Genomic DNA, 20,668 nt, shown 5'->3' with positions numbered 1-20,668 from the left:
AGAAAAGGACACAGTTACCTACAAAGGAGTTCCCATAAGACTATCAGCTGATTTCTCCAAAGAGACCTTATAGGCAAGAAAGGGCTGGCAAGAAGTATTCCAAATCATGAAAGGCAAGGACCTACAACCAAGATTACTGTATCCAGCAAAGCTATCATTTAGAATGGAAGGGAAGATAAAGTGCTTCTCAGATAAGGTCAAGTTAAAGGAGTTCATCATCACCAAGCCTTTATTATATGAAATGTTAAAGGGATTTATCTAACAAAAAGAAGATAAAAAATAGGAACAGTAAAAATGACAGCAAACTCACAATTATTAACAACCACACCTAAAACACAAACAAAAGCAAACTAAGCAAACAACTAGAACAGGAACAGAACCACAAAAATGGAGATCACATGAAGGGTTATCAATAGGGGAGTGGGAAGGGGAGAGAGGAGAGAAAGGTATAGAGAATAAGTAGCATAAATGGTAGGTAGAAAAAAGACAGGGGGGAGGATAAGAATAGTATAGGAAATGTAGAAGCCAAAGAACTCAAAAGTATGACCCACGGACATGAACTATGGGGGGCGGAATGTGGGAGGGAGGGGGTGGGTGGGATGTAGTGGAGTGAAGGGGGAGAAATGGGACAACTGTAATAGCATAATCAATAAATATATTTTTTAAAAAAGAATGATTGTTAAATCCATCATTGCTACTGCACTGGCTATAGGAGCAGCTATATGCAGTAGCTGCATGTGTAGTGGGTTGCATGAGCCAGGGAGTGATCTAGGAGAAGCGCCATCACATTTGCACAGTGAGTTATCCACCCACTAATTTCTAGGAACACCCTGAATTCTCTCAGCCAGTCACCCTAACTAAAACAGCTCCAATGAGCATTGCAGTGTAACCTCTCATTTCATCTTCATATCAGAACATGTGTTCTTCTCCTTTAAGACCTTCTTTCTTCTTTTTTAAAATTTTTATTGTTATTCAATTAGTTGTCTGAATTTTCTCCCCACCCCTCCACCCCACTCCAGCCAAACCCACCTCCGTCCCCCACCTTCTTCCTCCCCCTTGATTTTGTGCATGTGTTCTTCATGTGTTTTTAGTAGTTCCTGAAAACCCCTCTCCCCCTTCTCCCCTTCCCACACCCGTCTGGCTATTGTTAGATTGTTCTTAACTTCAATGTCTCTGGTTACATTTTGTTTACTTTTTTCTTTTGTTGATTATGTTCCAGTTAAAGGTGAGATCATAGACCTTCTTTCTTCTTAAGGTAGTGAGGCTCCTGCTGATTAGAAGTTGTTAAAATACCGTCAAAACAATTCAAACATTAGGTCATTCTTGCTGAAGAACCAGTCTGTGTAAATCAGTGGGTGTCCCACTCATTTCTACTGGTATTTAATTCATGGTTGTTCCAGGCTGAGGAAGCTAGTTTATTAGGGATTTTGACTTCCTGTCTTCTCTGGGCCATCCAGATGGGGTGCTGCTCTGGAAGGGGGGGTGAGGCACAAAAAGCCCAGTAATATTTTATAATTTCATTTATCTTGCCTGGCCCTAAATAATTTAACTGGCCTTTCAGCATAGCCAGTGACACATAAGAGGTATTTTCATGATATATCTTGGAGCAGAAGCTTGTAGCCAAATGAATAAAATGGTCTGTTTAATAACTATCTGGATTTGAATCCCAGTTCTGCCACTCAATATATGCATCACTTTGAGCAAGATATTTAGCCACTTAGTGCCTCAGTTTATCCATCTTTGAAATGAAGATTGATAGGGTCAGGCCAGTTTCCCAGCCTGCCTGACTGCTCATGACTCAGTTATCCCAACTGGCTTGATAGCCTGTGGCTTAATTGAAACTCTCTCCCACTGCACACAATAGACATCTGGTGCCAGCCACCATGGCCAGTGGTCAGACTGACCCTCCTGTACCTGAGAACAGTCCAGCCCTTTAACTAACGCATTGTCCCAGCTCACATCCTGAAACCCTGAGGCACCCGCCCAGAAGAATAAGAGACTAGTCACTTCCCTATCCCCTTGCAAACCCCATGCTTTTTCTTTTAAAAAACCCATTCCTGCCTCCCTCCACCCCAGGGCTGCAGTCAATCCTGACTCAGCCCACCTATAACCACAGCATCAAGTAAAGGCACTTTGATTAGATCATCCGGTTCCTCCTGCCTCTGTTTCTCTCTCACATTTCTAACAGGGATTATGGAACCTATTCATGGATTAATAATTAAATAAGTTAACTTCGTTGTGTGTGTGTGCATGCATGAGCCAAATCTGTAGAGGTGGGACAGTTATTAAAAGCTTTCCAAAGTTGGGGATATGTAACTGGGTTTTGAAGGATAAATACAAGTTTGCTAGACAACAGAGAAAATGGCATTCCTGATAGGCGAAAGAGCTTGTAAAAAAGGTGAAGAGTTGGAGCTCCAGTGGCGCAATTGGTTAGCGTGTGATACTTATAAAAAAGTAAAGACTGAAGAAAAGAACAAATATTTCTTTCTTTTTTCTTTTTTTATTGTTATTCAATTACAATTGTCTGCATTTTCTCCCCATCCCTCCACCGCACCCCAGCCAAGCCTACCTCCCTCCCCCTTTATTTTGTCCATGTGTCCTTTATAGTAGTTCCTGACATACTCTGTTTTCTCTTCAGAATGCACAAATCTTTCGCTTTTTTATACTAGTTCCTGTAAACCCCTCTCCCCACTGTCCCCTCCCCACTCCCCTCTGGCTATTGTTAAATTGTTCTTAACTTCAATGTTTCTAACGGCTGAAATTAGGATGCCTGAGTGCCTGTGGCTCTCCCTTAGCACTTACATACTATATGGAGCCCTTATTATCAGTGCACTGACCCACTACTTTATTATAATCCATTCATATCAGTGTCCTTCCCACCAGACTTGAGAGCAGGTACCACGGCGATCTTTTTTCTTTCTTTCTTTTTTTTAACTCAAGAACAGACCAGGAAAAAGCATGTTTAAATTAAGTCTCATCCTAATAGAAGGAGACATGAGGTTAAAAAGAGTTATCTTTGTCAGTGATCATCACCATTTCAAGTGTTTTCATTTTTATTTTTAAGGTAGTAATGTTTATATTTTTTAAAAATTTTATTCCCATCCCCCATCTTGCTCCCATTTGGCAATCATCAGCTTATTCTTTATACCTATGGGTCTGTTTCTCTTGGTTTATTCATTTATATTTTTTTAAGATTCCATATATAAGTGAAATCATGTGGTAGTTTTCTATCTCTGTCTGACTTACTGCACTTAGCATAATATCTTCTATATCAATCCATGCTGTCACACATGGCAAGATTTCATTTTTTTTATTGCTGAGTAATATTCCATTGTGTATATGTACCACATCTTCTTTATCCATTCATCTATTGATGGACATCTAGATTGCTTCCATATTTTCACTATTAATAGTAATGCTGCAACAAATGTAGGGGTGTGTAATAAGTTAATGTTTATAAATGAGTTATAAACAAGTTGTTTATAAAACCATCAATAAGTAAAAATGAATAATAACAATAAATATGTGCCTTTTACTAAGAATTTCTTTGTGCCAGACTTTACGCTGAGCACTTTACAGTTAATAGCTAAAATTCTTCCAACCATAAATCAGCAAAGTAGTGTGATAGTAAAAATAAATGATAATGATAGTATTATTAATAAAAATGGCACGATGATAATAATACATGCACTAGGCACTATAGTACTATGTCTAATCTTACAAAAGCTAATTAGCGAGGTTCTATTACAACCTCCATTCAGCAGATGGGGAAACTGAGATGCAGAAAGGGTAAATATCTTGCCCAAAGCCACACAATGATTAAGTGGCAGAGTTGGAATTCAAATTCTATTCTCCCTGATTCCACATCCCAAGCTCCCAATTGCACACCAACTCAAAACCATATGAATATTGCCTCATAAAATGAAGATATCAATGTTTGAATTTTTTTGAAGCATGGGATGGATCAAAAATGTCAACACCATTTTTTTCTTCAGGAAAAATAATACCAAACAGGGGATGCCCAAGTGGAATGAAGAAGGATAAAAGCTCTCAGTTGGCTGTCTTGTGGCCAGTCTTGTGTGCTCCATGAAAATGAGGGACTGTTTCCACAGTGAAAAATTATTCCATTAGTAATAAGTTTTAAAAACTATAGAGTCAGCACCTTCTAGAAGATAGACAGTTGGGTAATGATTTTTTTTAAAGTAGAAAATTTAATAGCCCTCAATTATGTGACAAGTGAGTTACATTTAAAGGTATCCTGCATATGAACTGAGGAATGTGAGCAATTGTAACTGGTCTGCATATTAATCTCTCCTCAAACCTATTGGAGAGGTAAAGAAGCCATAGAGGAGAAGTATGCAAGCTGACGTAAACCTAGTCAGTCCACATGTAAGCAGTGTGACTAATGACCAGAGACAGACGGGACAGTGGGTTCACAGCCATCACTAATCCATCACTTGCTATATGCTGCTTCTGTGGTCAGTCCTTCCCAACACTGTTCCAGGTCCTTACAAAAGTGTTTTGGCTAGAACCCTATTAACTCCATTTTACAAATCTGGAAACTGAAACCAAAAGATAGTAAACAACTTTTCCAAGTGATGACTGCCTGATGAGGGGCCAAACTCGAATTCCTACTGAGGTCTGTGCACTTGCAAGCCAGAGAGACTTCCACTAGACATGTTTCCTTTCTAACAGAAAAGCAAAAAGGAAATTCTAGGGTTTGAAGGCTCAGTTATAAGGGAAATGACTTTTTATTTTCTTTGCACAATGACACATTTAGGTAGAGGTATAACTTTTCTTAGAAGAAGAAACAAATTGAAGCCTTGCTGTAATGGGACTACTGGTGAAAAGACAGACTAATGACAAAGTTTGGGCAAATCTTTTCTGGGTACCAAGTTCAAGAGATAAATTTGTGTATTTACCTTTATATATTGGTGTTTTATGCCAACCTGGTGTAGAGTTTGTGCTCCATACATATTCACTCAGTTGGTTTGAATCTTATTTTCCTAGTTTCCAAACTCCATAGGTGGAAGCAAAGACATTTTAAATTCTGTGAACTCTGGGAGAATGTCTGGCATTTCTTTGGTATTCACCATTGCCCTCCAAAACACAATGGTGAGCATGTATCAGCTGAAATCAATAAATTAATACAGACACCACAGGAAATTCTCTTACAGTAAGCTTGAAATTCAATATCTGATTTTGGGAGGTCACAAAGGACTGACTTATATATTGACACCAACTGAGACCAAAATAGTGGCTGTATTCCTGGAAATTTTTATTAAGTATGATTGAGAGAAAAAAGGCTACCATAAATTCAAATTTTAAAATTAAGACACTGTACATTTTTGACAGTGGGGTATTAAAATCCCCTACTATAATTATATTCCTGTCAATATCTTTCTTGAAGTCTTCCAAGATTTTCCTTATATATTTGGGTGCTCCTGTGTTGGGTTCATATATATTTACAATGTTTATGTCTTCTTTATGGGTTCTTCCTTTGAGGATTATGAAGTGACATTCTGGGTTTCTTTTTATGGCCCTCGTTTTGAAGTCTATTTTGTCTGAAATGCGTATTGCTACACCAGCTTTTTTTTTCCTGTCCATTTGTTTGGAATAATTATTTCAAACTCTTCACTTTCAGTCTGTGTAGGTCTTTTGTTCTGAGGTGAGTCTCTTGTATATAGCATATGTGGGGGTGCTGATGAGAGCTTTGCTGGATAGAGTACTCTCAGTTGCAGGCCTTTGAATTTCATTACTTGGAATATTCCTTGCCATTCCCTGCTGGCTTACAGCATTTCCATCGAGAAGTCAGCTGCTAACCTTATTGGGGCTCCCTTGTATGTTACTTCCTATTTCTCCCTTGCTGCCTTTAAGATTTTCTCTTTGTCTTAGAATTTTGCCATTTTAACTATGATGTGTCTTGAAGTGGAACTCTTTGGGTTCCTCTTGATGGGGACTCTCTGTGTTTCCTGGATTTGTATAACTTTTTCTCTCATCAAATCAAGGAAGTTTTCCATTGTTACTTTTTCAAACAGGTTTTCTATCCCTTGCTCTTCTTCTTCTCCTCCTGGTATACCAATTATATGGATATTATTACATTTCATGTTGTCCTGCAGTTTCCATAACACCTCTTCATTCTTTCTAAGTCTTTTTTCCTTTTCTTGCTCTTTCTGGGAGTTTTTTTCTACCTTGTCCTCCAGCTCACTGATTCGATCCTCTGCTTCATCGAGCCTGCTCTAGATGTGGAAAGAGAATTTGATAAGGTACAGAACCCATTTATGATAAAAACACTCAGCAAAGTGAGAATAGAGGGAACATTCCTCAACATAATAAAGGCCATATATGAGATACCTACAGCCAACCTCATACTCAATGGACAAAAACTTAGAGCTTTCCCAATAAGATCAGGAACAAGACAAGGATGTCCGCTTTCACCACTCCTATTCAACATACTATTGGAAGTCCTAACCATAGCAATCAGACAAGAAAAAGAAATAAGAGGCATCCAAATTGGAAAGGAGGAAGCCAAACTGTCATTGTTTGCAGAAGACATGATAGTGTACAAAGAAAACTCTATAGATTTCAAAAAAAAAAAAAAAAGCATTGGACCTAATAAGTGAATTTGGAAAAACAGTGGGATACAAAGTTAATATTCAGAAATCGAAGGCATTTTTGTACACCCACAATGAAATATCAGAAGTCGGGGGGGGGGATCCCATTTGCTATAGCAGCAATAAAAATTAAATACCTAGGAATAAACATAACAAAGGAGGTAAATGACCTGTACTTGAAAAACTACACAACACTGAAGAAAGAAATTAAGGAAGACAAAAACAAATAGAAACATATACTGTGTTCATGGATCAAAGAATTAACATCATCAAAATGTCCATACTACCCAAAGCAGTTTGTAGATTCAACAAAATCCTTATTAAAGTGCCAATCGCATATTTCACAGATATAGAACAAGCATTTCAAAAATTTATATGGAAATATAAATGACCCTGAATAGCCTCAGCAATTTTGAGAAAGAAGAACAAAGTAAGAGGGATCACAATACCTGATATCAAACTGTATTACAAGGCCACTGTAATCAAAACAGCCTGGTACTAGCATAAGAATAGACACATAGACCAATGGAACAGATTAGAGAGCCCAGAAATAAACTCAAGTCTATACGGTCAATTAATATTTGACAAAAGAGGCAGGAGCATAAAATGGAGCAAAAATAGCCTGTTTAACAATTGTTGTTGGGAGATCTGGACAGCTAGATTCAAAAAAATGAAACTTGATCACTAACTTACACCATACACAAAAATAAATTCAAGATGGCTAAAAGACTTAAATATAAGTTGTGATACCATAAAAGTCCTAGAGGAGAACATAGGCAGCAATATCTTCCATGCAGCAATATTTTCACTAATATGTCCCCTACATCAAGGGACATAAAAGAAAGAATTAACAAATGGGATCTCATAAGAAAAAACTTCTCTGCACAGCTAAGGAAAACATCATTAAAATGATAAGAGAATCAACTGTATGGGAAAATGTATTTGCCAATGGTATCTCAGACAAGGGCTTGACCTCCAAAATATGTAAAGAACTCACATGACTCCACTCCAGGAAGACAAACAACCCAATTAAAAAATGGGCAAAGGACCTGAACAGACACTTCTCTAAAGAGAACATATAGAGGCCCCGAGACATATAAAAAGATGCTCAGCACCACTAGCCATCAGGGAGATGAAAATTAAAACCACAATGAGATATCACTTCATACTGGTGAGAATGGCCATCATAAACAATTCAACAAGCAAGGGTTGGAGAGTATGTTTAGAAAAAGGAACCCTAGTGCACTATTTGGAATGAAGCTGGTGCAGCCATTGTGGAAAACAGTATGGAATTTCCTCAGAAAACTAAAATTGGAACTACCTGTTGACCTGGCAATTTCACTGCTAGGATTATAACCTGAGAATCCTGAAACACCAATCCATAAGAACCTATGCACCCCAATGTTCATAGCAGCACAACTTACAATAGCCAAGTACTGCAAGCAACCTAAGTGCCCATCAGTAAATGAATTGATCAAAAAACTATAGTACATTTACACAATGGAATACTATGCAGCAGAAATAAAGAAGGAGCTCCTGCCCTTTGCAACAGCATGGATGGAACTGGAGAGCATTATGCTAAGTGAAAGAAGCCAGGCAGTGAGGGACAAATAACATATGGTCTCACTTTTAAGTGGAACCTAATCAACAAAACAAACAAGCAAGCAAAATAGAACCAGAGACATTGAAATTAAGAACAAATTGACAGTAACTGGGAGGGGGGGTGTGGGAGGAGATAATGGGGGGAAGAGAGGGAAGGGTTTTCAGGAACAACTATAAAGGACACAACCAAGGACAAAACCCATGGGCAAAACCAAGGGCAGGTGGGAATAGGGGCAGGAGGTGGGGTGGCTGGGGGGTGAGTAATGGGGGTAAATGCACACAACTGTACTTGAGCAACAATAATTAATTAGTTAATTAATTAATTAATTAAAGTTCTGCTTACTACAAATCTATATACAGAAAGAAGAAATAATGGAAGCCCCAAAACAATGGTTGAACTCTACCACCTTGTATGAATGTAAAAATTATAATAATTGTTATAGTCACTGTTATGTGGAATTAACTTAGTAGCTTGATCAAGTGGCCAGAAGCTTCTTTAAGAGAATTATCTTTTGAGGGGAGAGTAAAAGTGTAGTTTTCATTTGTTTTTCTAGAACTGCTTTTTCATAGTCACAAGATTCTAGTATATAGAGGAGTTTGGGTCAAGGATGTTCTCACCAATCACAGATAGGCTACAGATTCTTTTAGCAGGAGAACAGGGCCATGGTAAGTACAACAATGGTTCCCCAAATATAATCATGTCCAAATCCCCCAAAACTGTTACTTTTACATGGCAAAGAGATCTTGCAAATAGGATTAAATTAAAGGTCTTTGGATGGAAATGTCTTCCTGGGTCATCCATGTTGGCTCAGTGTAATCACAAGGATCCTTTAAGATGGAAGCAGGAATTTAGAGACAGAAGAGAGGTGATGATAAAGTAGAGGTCAGAGTGATAAGACTGCTGACTTGGAAGGTGGGAGAGGCCACAGGCCAAGGAATGCAGGCAGCTATAAAAGCTGAGAAGGACAAGGGACAGATTCTCCCCTGGAGCCTCCAGAAGGGATATAGTGAGACTTCTGACCTCCAGAAGTATAACATAATGCTCTTGTCTTGTTTAAGTCGCCTAGTTTGTGGTAATTTATTTTATTACAGAAGTCATAGGAAAGTAATACAAGGATTAAGCTCCTTGTCAGCAACCTCTGCTAAAGGGAGGTGCATTTCCTGTTGTGAGCTTAAGAAAATATTCTACATGCCTGGAAGCCCAAGTATCATCTTTGGCTACTTATGATTTACCTTAGGGTTTCTAAACTTCAACACCATTTTCATTTTGGAGAGATAATTCCTTGTTGGGAGGGAGTTATTTTATGCATTGTAGGATGATTAGCAGCATCCCAACAGATGCCAATAGTAATTCTTACCTTTGGTCCTAACCATCAATAATGTCTCTAAACATGGCCAAATGTCCCCTGAGGGGGAGAAAAGATGGTAAAATTGCCCTCAGGCTGAGAACCACTGCACTAGCTTGATTATTTTCTTCTTGACTATAAAATTTCTGGTGACAGTGAACAAGCCATCTTTCTCCCATAAATTCATAAACTCATAAATCCGCCAAACCCTGAAACACAAAAAAAATATGCATTAGTCAGAGTCCTTTTGCTACACAGTTATAGGGCCAAAAATCCTTGCCTCAAGACTAGATGGAAACACCTCATGGTTTACACCAAGAGATCAGACAGGATTTAGTTCTGGCTGAAACCAAGCTGATAACCCAAAGCAAGATATTAATCCACTCAGCCTAGCTAGCTCATACCTTAAGCCAGTTACTCTCAGTAGATGGCAAATAAAGTGATTTAGCAAACTGAGTAAGAGGGCTTTCTTCCCCCCTCCCCTTTACTTGGACAAGTTAATTGGCAATCCAACTCACAACAATTTCTAGTTTAAATATCCCAAGATGTGTTGAGATGAAATGTGCTAAAGCCTGAGTAAAGGAGAGGATGAGCTCTGTACCTCTTCTGGCTCCAGGATGTGGGTGTTTTTGGACATGGAAGCAAAAACAACCACTACAAAGCCAATTCTTCCTGCTCTGGGTCAAAATGCCTGTCAAAGGATGCCTGAATTCACATGAGAGAGAAAGACAGAGGATAGGATGGAAAGGTAGGACAATGTTATAAATTGATTATTAGTGTCCTTTCAAAATCTATGTTGAAACCTTAACTCCAATTGCAGTGTATTTGGAGATGAGGTCTTTGGAAGGTAACTAAGTTTAGATGAGGTCATGAAAGTAAAATCCCCCTGATGGGATTAGTGTCCTTATAAAAAGAACAAACTAGAGCTGGCTTACTTCCTCTCTTCATCATGTAAGGACATAGCAAGAAAGTGACTGTAAGCCAGGAACAGAACCCTCACCAAGAACCCAGCCATTGTGGCACCCTGATCATACACTTCCAACCTCCAAAACTCTGAGAAATCAATGTGTTTTGTTTAAACCACCAAGTCTATGGTATTTTTATAGCAGGCTGAGCAGACTAAAATAGATGAGCAACCAAACCACAAAAATTTTATCAAGAGATATAAAGACATCAAAATATTTTCTAAGTCTCTGGGAGTAATAATCAACAACACCACCAAATATGGGATTTCTGCTTATTAAGTTATTTGATTCTGCATGAAAATAATGAGTTAGGTTGAAAACAAGAGCTCAATTCTCACTGGCTGTGTGATTGTGGACCGGTCTCTTTGTTACTTTACTTTTGTGTTTCCATATTAAAGTGGAAATAATAACACCTGCCTTGATGGAGCATCATAAGAAGAGAATAAAATCACATATATGAAAGTGCTAGGTATGTGGTCAGCACTCAACAAAGCTAAGAAGGCTCCCCTCACTCTCTAGAAAGATGGTGGCAAGGTAGATGGGAGCTGATCCCAGTTCTCCCTGTGCCCAGCTGGAACACCTAGCTGATCTTCTGAGGAATGGAGTGAACAGCCAACAGAATCCCAGCTTATATGAAGTTTGGAGGCCAATTGTAGAGGACATTGAAAAAACAGACAGTGAGGAGATTGTGCAGGGACAGTAAGGTCCCTTGTATCTGTGCAGGGACCTAGGCTGCTGTGGCCCCCGGCCCGGCATCTGCCACAGGATATGGGGAGGAGTTAGATCATCAGCTCTCTCCCCTTGCAGAGCAGGGAGAGCAGCCCACAACCAGGAGGGACCTGGATCCTGGAAGTCACTGGGGGGAATAGAGATGAAGTGGGAGACACACAGAGGCAGTATACCTCCCCTGGGAGTGTTGACACTGGCTAGGTCATTACCAGAGATTTTGGGGTGCTGGGCGACACCTGGAGAAGGGAGAGGAGTTGGGTTGTGTCAGATCCTGACCCAGATAGTCTCCAGACTGCTTAAAAAGTTGGGCTGTGTGAAAAGCCGTGCATGTTAAGAACGGTGAGCAGCTGCTTCATAAGGAACTTGCAAACAGTGGCTGGCTCGCCCTGAGGGTGATCTGAGCTGTGCACCCAAGATTGACGCACACTTCATGCCCAGAGATTGGGTGGATGATTTGAGCCACGCACCCGAGCTTGACTTATGAAGTGCACTCAGAGATTGAGTGGCGCCATGTGCCCAGAAGCTGACTGGCTCTGCTTGCCCAGCGGTGGTCTCCAGCCATAGTGAGCTGCAAAAGAGCAAGGAGGAGGTGCACCGCATAGGCCTTGGCACAACAGGTGAATTAAAGGCACAAATGGACAGTGGGGGCCTGGCAGTTCATGGAGGACCTTGGACGGAGGCCAGAAAACTATGAATATTGAGGCCCAGACCTGGGCCCCATCCACGTAAAATCATAGGAAGGGAGAAAAGCGAAGCCCAACCCCCCTCTTCCTGTGGCATCCAGGAAGGCCAGCAGAACTCACTCAATGGGTTTAGTCAGCAGGAGGCTTTTCTTTTTCTTTCCTCTCTCTTCTTTCTCCTTTTTTTTTCTTCCCTCAACTGAGACAATAAGACATGGAGTTAGAAAGGTGCAGAGCCAAATCCAAAGGGGGATCACAAGGCTAACCCCCAAACTTGAGAAACTGAGACAAATGTCACTTTGCTATCCCATAGAAGTGGCATTTTATTGTTTACTTACATTATTTTTATTTTACCACTTCTATTTGATTACTATTTTTAAAATTTTTCTTCCTTATGTTTAGTTTTTTTTTTCTTTTATTTCTCTGTTGAATTTCATTGTTTCACTGGTTTTCCTTATTCTCTCTTTATTGTATTTTAATTTTCCTCCTTTCACTTAACTCATGTTCTCATAACACACTTCTCTTGATTGTGTAATTTCTACTCTGGCTATCTAAATCATATATTTCTTGTCATATTATTGTTGTTCCAGTACTATTGTAAATAATTGTTGTTCCATACAATTGTACATACACAGCAACCCTCCCAGATCTCAGGCCACTTCACTTTATTCCTGAGCATTATTATTGTGGTGGTTAACTCTATTCTCTCGCACACTAGGCCTACTTTCTATCCTGTACTCTCACTATATCTCATCACATAACCTTGCACAAGCACTCTGTTTTCTGGATTCAGCTCACAATCCTCCTCCCCTCCAACAAGAGTCTTATCTTTCCTTCACCTTTTATAAAAAGTTGATAGTTGGGTGAAATATCACAGTTAATGCTATACTTATCCAAAGAATCTCCTATCTCTTCTCTACTTGCTGGTACTTTAAAATCAATAGAATACTCTCCCCCTGTCGTAATCTGTGTTGCCGAACCCCTGCCATTGATCACATACAAGAAGAGGTGGGAGCTGTCAACATCAGCATACCCCATGAAGGAGAAAAACCAACAACAAAGGAACCACCAACAGATAAAAACCCACGTGCAACAAGAGAGCCAGCACAAATAGAAGAAAGGAGATACCTAGCGCATCTAAACAAGGAGGTCAAAGAGACCACAACATTGAACCCTGTAGAATGCCTACCATAGAAGTTCACCCTACAAAGACAGCTAGCAAAGCAAAACATCAGGAACCACAGACACAAGCAAAAACAGTCACCTAAAATAGGGAGACAACAAAAGAACATGTAATCAAAAAGAATTCAAGACTCCCCACTAAAAAGTTAAATGAAATGGAGGTAAGCAAACTATCAGATATAAAATTCAAAATAATGGTTACAGAGATGCTCAAGGAACACAGAGACAACTACAGGGAACTGAATGAGAACTACAACAGTATGAAAAGGATATAGAAACTATAAACAAAAAACCAGGAAGAAATGAACAATAAAATCTCAGAAATAACAAAAGTAGAAGGAATTAAAAGCAGGCTAGGTGAAGCAGAGGATTGAACCAGTGAGCTGGAGGACAAGGTAGAAAAAAACAACGAGAAGGAGCAAATGAAGGAGAATCAGTAAGAAAGAAGAGGTATTAAGGGAACTGCAGGATTACATGAAACGTATTAAATTCCATATAGTAGGGATACCAGAAAGAGAAGAGGAAGATCAAAGGATAGAAGACCTGTTTGAAAAAGTAACAATAGAAAACTTCCCTGATTTGATGAGAGAAAAAGTACCACTAATTCTGGAAACACAGAGAGTCTCAAACAAGAGGAACCCAAAGAGGCCCACTTCAAGACACATCATAATTAAAATGGCAATATTCAAAGACAAAGAGAGAATCTTAAAGGCAGCAAGGGAGAAACAGGAATTAATATACAAGAGATCCCCAATAAGACTAGCAGCTGAATTCTCAATGGAAATGTTCCAAGCCAGAAGGGAATGACAAGGAATATTCCAAGTAATGAAAAACAAAGACCTATAACCAAACCTACTCTCTCCAGCAAGGCTCTCAATTAAAATGTAAGGCCAAATAAGGAGCTTCCAGACAAAAGAAGCCTCAAAGAATACATCTCCTCCAAACCAGCTATGCAAAAGATGCTAAAGGGTCTGCTGTAAGAAAAAAATGGGTAGGGGGAGACTGTGAGATAAAGGAACACCGGTATGAAAAACTGGCAATGAATAAGTACATATCAATAATAACCTTAAATGTAAATGGATTAAATGTTCCAGTCAAAAGACACAGAATAACTGAATGGATAAGAAATCATGACCCACACATATGCTGCCTACAAGAGACCCACCTCAGAACAAAAGATCTACAAAGACTGAAAGTGAAGGGATAGAAATAAATATTACAAGCAAAGGGACAGGAAAAAAAATCCGGGGTAGCAATACTCATATGGGACAAAATAGACTTCAAAACAAGGTCCATAAAAAGAGACCCAGAAGGTCACTTCATAATACTCAAAGGAAGAATCTATCAAGACATAAAAATAGTAAATATATATGCACATAACATAGGAACACCCAAATGCATAAAGAAAATCCTGGAGGACTTCAAGAAAGATATTGACAGCAACACAATTATGGTAGGAGATTTTAACATCCAACTGTCAAAGATGGACAGATCTCCCAAACAAAATATCAACAAAGATATTGTGACATTGAACAATACCTTAGATCAAAAGGAATTAACTGATATATAGACAGCCTTTCATTCCAAAGAAGCAAAACACACATTCTTATCAAATGCACAGGGAACATTTTCAAAGATAGTCTACATGATAGGACACAAATCAAGCCTCAACAAATTCAAAAAAATTGAAATCATAGAAAACAATTTCTCTGACTACAAAGCACTGAAACTGGAAACCAACCTCAAGGAAAAAAACCAAAAACACTCAAACTCATTAGAGATTGAATAGCATGCTATTAAACAATGAATAGGTCAAGAATGAGCTTAGGGAAGAAATCAAAAAGTTTCTGGAAACAAATGAAAATGAACTCACAACAATCCAAAACTTATGGGACACAGCAAAGGCAGTCCTGAGAGGGAAGTTCATAGTGATACAGGCCTGCCTAAAAAAGATAGAAACATTTCAATTAAACAACCTAACCCTACACCTACAAGAACTCAAGGAACAACAAAAAAGACAGCCCAGAGCAAGTAGAAGGAAGAAAATAACCAAGATCAGAGCAGAATTAAATGACATAGAGACTAAAAGCATAATTCTAAGAATCAATGAATCAAGGAGCTGGTTCTTTGAAAAGACAGACAAAATTGGCAAGCCTTTAAACAGGCTCATCAAGAAAAAAAGAGAAGGACCCAAATAACCACAATCAAAAATGAGAGAGGAGAGATTACAACTGATACCACAGAAATACAAAGGATTGTAAGAAATTACTACAAAGAACTATATGCCAAGAAATTTGAAAACCTAAGTGAAATGGACACATTTCTGGAAAAATATAATCATCCAAAACTGAATGAAGAAGCAGCAGAAAGCCTTAACAGACCAATAACACCTGATGAAATTGAAACAGTAATCAAAAAACTCCTGACACACAAAAGCCCTGGACCAGACAGTTTCACAGGAGAATTCTATGAAGCATTTAAGGAAGAGCTAACCCCTATCCTTCACAGACTATTCGAAAAAATCCAAAAAGACAGAAGACTCCCAAACTTGTTTTATGAGGCCAGCATCATCCTAATCCCAAAACCAGATGAAGACACAACAAAGAAAGAAAACTTCAGGCCAATATCACTGAAGAACACAGATGCCAAAACCTCAAAAAAAATATTGGCAAGCTGCATCCAGAAATACATTAAAAGAATCATACACCATGACCTAGTGGGGTTCATCCCAGGGATGCAAGGATGGTACAATATTCGCAAATCAATAAACATAATACACCACATAAACAAAAGCAAAGACAAAATCACATGATCATATCAATAGATACATAAAAAGCATTTGATAAGGTACAGCACCCATTTATGATAAAAACACTCAGCAAAGTGGGAATAGAGAGAGCATTCCTCAACGTAATAAAGGCCATATACAAGACACCTACAGCCAACATCATACTCAATGGGCAAAAACTTAAGAGCTTTCCCACTAAGATCAGAAAAAAGTCAAGGTTGTCCACTTTCACCACTCCTATTCAACATAGTATTGGAAGTCCTCACCACAGCAATCAGACAAGAAAAAAAAATAAATCACCCAAATTGGAAAGGAGGAAAGAAAGCATTCACTATTTGCAGATCACATGATAGTGTACATAGAAAACCCTATAGACTCCATACAAAAAGTATTGGACCTAATAAGTGAATTTGGCAAAACAGTGGGATACAAAGTTAATATTCAGATTCAAAGGCATTTTTGTACACCAACAATGAAATATCAGAACGAGAAATCAGGGGGGAAATCCCATTTGCTATAGCAGCAAGAAAAAATAAATACCTAGGAATAAATCTAACCAAGGAGTTAAAAGACCTGTACTCAGAAAACTACACAATACTGAAGAAAGAAATTAAGGAAGAAACAAACAAATGGAATCATATACCATTATGGGTTAGAATAATTATCATCATCAACATGGCCATACTACCCAAAGCAATTTATAAATTGGACCCAACACCTATTAAAGTACCAATGGCATATTTCATAGATATATAACAAACAATTCAAAAATTATATGGAACCATAAATGACCCCAAATAGTTGCAGTAATTTTGAGAAAGAAGAACAAAGTAGGAGGGATCACAATACCTGAATCAGACTGTATTGCAAGGTCACTGTAATCAAAACACCCCAGTTTTGTCTTGCATAAGAACAGACACATGGACCAATGGAACAGAATAGAGAGCCCAGAAATAAACCCAATCTCTGTGGTCAATTAATATTTGCCAAAGGGGCAGCCGCATAAAATGGGGTAAAAATAGCCTCTTCAACAAATGGTGTTGGTAGAGTTGGACAGCTACATGCAAAACAGTGAAAGTTGATCACAAACTTACACCATATACACAAATAAATTCAAGATGGATAAAAGACTTAAATATAAGTAGTGACACCATAAAAGTCCTAGAGGAAAACATTGCCAGGAAAATCTCAGACATTCCACACAGCAATATTTTCACTGAATCTCATCAATATAAAAAGCTTCTGCAAGACCTGGGTCTTGCAAGTGTTTTTTACTGTTACACAGACCAATTCAGACTGAAGCAACCTCTTGAATACTGTTAGAGATATTAGGAAGGGGGAAGATCTCCTTCTGTTTGGAAAGTTGGCTATGCATGTAGTATAAGCCTGGAGGTGTCAGCAGCTAACATGATGAGAAAGCCTATAGAAACTTTTAAAACATGCAGAAGAAAACAGAACTAAGAGATGTAGAATGACTGATAACAAAGTTGACAAAACAAAATTAAGAGATGTAGAATGACTGACAATGACTGATGACGATGCCAGCTGTTCCTGAAGCTAATTGGTTCCTTGACTTCTCAAGGATTTTGGTTTTTGCATATTATGCTTTATTTCTTTTAATATATTTTATTGATTATGCTATTACAGTTGTCCCATTTTTCCCCTTTATTCCCTTCCAACCTGTGCACCCCCTCACACCCACTTCTCCCCCACCTTTAGTTCAAGTCCATGGGTCATATATATATAAGTTCTTTGGCTTCTACATTTCTTATACTATTCTTAACCTCCCCCTGTCTAATTTCTACCTACCATTTAGGCTATTTATTCTCTGTACCTTTTCCCCATATCTCCCTGTCTCACTCCCCTTCTGATAACCCTCCATGTGATCTCCATTTCTATGTTTCTGCTCCTGTTCTAGTTGTTTGCTTAGTTTGTTTTTGTTTTGTTTTGTTTTGTTTAGGTTTGGTTGTTAATAGCTGTGACTTTGTTGTCATTTTACCACTAAAATTGTTTCTTCTTTTTTATAGATATCCCTTTAACAATTCATATAATAAGGGAGTGGTATTAACTTCAATGTCTCTGGTTATATTTTGTTTGCTTTTTTCTTTTGTTGATTAGGTCCCAATTAAAGGTGAGATCATATGGTATTTGTCCCTCACCACCTGGCTTATTTCACTTAGCATAATGCTCTCCAGTTCCATCCATGCTGTTGCAAAGGGTATAAGCTCCTTCTTTTTGTCTGCTGTGTAGAATTCCATTGCATAAATGTACCATAGTTTTTTGATCCACTCATTGATCCACTCATTTGCTGATGGGCAATAACCAGAGGGGAGTGGGGAGGGGATAGTGGGGAGATGGGTTTTCAGGAACTACTATAAAGGACACATGGACAAAACCAAGGGGGAGGGTGGAGCTGGGGGAGGGAGATGGGTTTGGCTGGGGTGGGGTGTAAGGGTGAGGAGAAAATGCAGACAACTGTAATTGAACAACAATAAAAAATGTTTAAAAAATAAAATGAAATAAAAAATAAGAGCTTGGTGATGATGAACTCCTTTTATTTGACCTTAATTTGGAAGCACTTTATCTGCCCTTCCATTCTAAATGATAGTGTTGCTGGACAGAGTAATCTTAGTTGTAAGTCCTTGTCTTTTATGACTTGGAATATTTCTTTCCAGCCCATTCTTGCCTTTCTTCCCCTTTTGAGAAATCAGGGGAGAGTCTTATGGGAACTCCTTTGTAGGTAACTCTCCTTTTCTCTGGCTGTTTTTAATGTTCTCTCCTTATCTTTAATCTTGGGTAATGTAATTATGATGTGCCTTACTGTGTGCTTCCTTGGGTCCACCTTTTTGGGACTCTCTGAGCTTCCTGGACTTCCTGGAAGTCCATTTCCTTCACCAGATTTCCTTCATTATTTGTTCAAATAAGTTTTCAATTTCTCGCTCTTTCTCTTTTCTTCTGGCACCTCTATGATTCAGATGTTGGAATGTTAAAGTTGTCCCTGAGGTTCCTAAGTCTCTCCCCTTTTTTTTGAGTTCTTGTTTCTTCATTCTGTTCTGGTTGAATGTTTCTCCTTCCTTCTGCTCCAAACCATTGATTTGAGTCTTGGTTTCCTTCCTGTCACAGTTGGTTCTCTGTACATTTTACTTATTTAATTTTTCTTAGCCTTCATGTTTTCCTCTAATTTGCAACCATATTCAACCAATTTTGTGAGCTTCCTGATTACCAGTGTTTTGAATTGTGCATCTGATATGATAGCTATCTCTTCGTATTTTAGTTGTATTTTTTCTGGAGCTTTGACCTGTTATTTCATTTGGGCCTTTTTTTTTTTGTTTGCCTGGGCATGCCTATTGTGTAGTAAGGGGCAGAGCCTTAGGTTTTCACTAGGGTGAGAATCCCATGTCACTGAGTTATGACACTCTATTTGGGTGAGAGGTCCAAGAGGGAACAGTGCCACTTGCTCTGCTCTCTGTCAGCTTTCAGTCACTTCCCCAATTACCCACAAGCAAATTGGGCCCTTCTAGTGCTGATTCCTGTGTGGGTGGGTTTGTGTACATTCTAGGACCCTGTGTGTCTCTCCAACAAACTCTCCTGTGCCTCAACTCTCACTGGTTTTTCCAGTCAGAGGTTTTGAGAATTTATGTCCCCACACTGGAACCCTGGGTTGCTTGGTCTGTATCACCTCCCAGTTGTTCCTCCTGGCTTTTCTGCATGTGAATGAGGGACTGCCTTGTTCGCCAGCCACTGCCTCACCTGGTCCTCCAGCCTTGTCATGAGTCCTTTCCACCTGGCTGCCTGTCTCCACCACTCCTACTGGTCTGGATGAATTTTTCTTCTTTAACTCCTTGGTTGCCAGACTTCCATTCAGTTCAATTTTCTATCAGTTCTCATTGCTTTTTGTTTTTTAATTTGTTGTGGTCCTTCTTTTGGTTGTGTGAGGAAGCACAATGTGTCTACCTATGCCTCCATCTTGGCTGGAAGTCACTTCTCAGGGATTTAAGCCAATTTATGTTTATATTTCACTCTCTACAGACTCTTATTTAATACACACCCCCACCAAGTAGTTCAGGATTTCACCCAAGTGAAATTGCCTATGTTCATATATTAGTTTCTCCAGCCAAACAGAGACTCTATAGCTGCTGTTCAACTGCTGCTGGACCAGCCCAGGGCTGACTAATTGGGAATGTGTCCTGAGGTCCAAGCCACCACCACCACTGTCATGTGCAGGAGAGACTCACCACAGCCACTGTCTCACTGCTAGTTGCAAAGCAGTTTCACTGTCAGTCAGATAATGCCCTTTCTTAGACTATTAAAGCCAAACCATCCCATTCTTATAGACAAGGAAAACTCTCCTTCTTCCATGAGATACTGAGCGAAGGATGCAGGGATAGCCAAACTTTATCCAGTTACAAAGGTTCCAACTGTTACTTGCTGCCTGAAGTGCCCCAAACATGAAACAATAGCTTTGAATGAACAATAGTTTCATGAAACATGAAACTTCTTTTCTCCCTTCAACCCCAACCATGCTCTTTTCCAGAAGGCCAGACCAGCACTTTTACTGAAATAGCATTTGAGAGGTTTTCCTCATCAAGGAAGTCAAAGACACAGATAACAATATTGCGTAATGAAAGCAAGGGAAGCTGAAGTGGAAGTGGAAGGTTCAAATGAAATGCTGTCATGATTTGTGATAATTATGGCACCACAGCATTTAGAAAGGACAGTCAGTAATGAGAGGTTTTATTTTATTCACAAATTTTTCCTGATG

This window comes from Desmodus rotundus, chromosome 8 (assembly GCF_022682495.2).
Source record: "Desmodus rotundus isolate HL8 chromosome 8, HLdesRot8A.1, whole genome shotgun sequence".
Lineage (NCBI taxonomy): Eukaryota > Metazoa > Chordata > Mammalia > Chiroptera > Phyllostomidae > Desmodus > Desmodus rotundus.
The sequence above is the reverse complement of the archived record's forward strand: the minus strand, read 5'-3'. Positions refer to the sequence as shown.